Below are 927 nucleotides of genomic sequence, written 5' to 3'. Positions count from 1 at the left end.
CAGGGAGCCGCCGATCGGGATGAAGCCGCCCACACCACAGCCGAGGCTGAAGAGACTCAGCCACGGTCCGGCACAAAATAAAACTACCGAAAATGATGAGGGTTTTGTGATGGTAGCTAAAAAAAGACTTAAAAAACAAAAAAACAAAGAAGTTGCAGATCTGCCTAACAGCGAGCGGGGGACGGAGCAGAGCCCCGAGCCTGTGCTGGAGGGGAGCCTGCAGTCTCAGGCAGGGGGGTCTGTCCCTCCTGATATGGAGGGAGAGGGGAGCGGCACGGCGACGGGCTTACAACCCGGCGCGGTGCAGCGCTCTTCTCTCTCTGAACCCCAGCAAGCGGAGGCAGAGGCAGCGGTGACGGCTGTGGCTGTGCTGGGAGGAGGAGAGGAGAGCGGCGCTGCAGAGGCGGAGAGAGCCGCGGAGGAGCAGACAGCCGTGGACGGCAGAGCAGACAGCGAGGACGGAGCAGAGGAAATGGAGGGGGAGCTCTCTGACTCCTCGCTTATCTCTGACATCCCCGATAGCCAACCCGTTAACAGGGGGGAAAAAATCTATACCCTAGATGAATTTAAACAGTTTATGGAGAGTACAAAAGGGAAAAGGGGGGTTGAAATTGAAAACTTCTTCCCAGATCTGAGATTATTCCTCCACTCAGCACACATCGTCACACGAAAGGCAACATTAGAGGAGTTTGACCAGCAAAAAAGGTACCGTCTTAAAAAATATGTTCAAATAATTAAGAAAAAGATCGCTAATGTTGCCAAACAATAATTTTAAAAATGGATACTTCTTTTAAGAATTTTTTTATTGTTGCTTGTTTTACTCTGTCAGTTTTATTTTTTTTAGCCGCTATGGAAAAGTGCGTTTTTATTTCTTTTAACGTGAATGGCTGCAGACAGTCTTTTAAAAGAGCGCAGCTGTGTGAGTTT

The sequence above is a fragment of the Acipenser ruthenus genome, chromosome 48 (assembly GCF_902713425.1).
Source record: "Acipenser ruthenus chromosome 48, fAciRut3.2 maternal haplotype, whole genome shotgun sequence".
Classification (NCBI taxonomy): Eukaryota; Metazoa; Chordata; class Actinopteri; order Acipenseriformes; family Acipenseridae; genus Acipenser; species Acipenser ruthenus.
The sequence above is the reverse complement of the archived record's forward strand: the minus strand, read 5'-3'. Positions refer to the sequence as shown.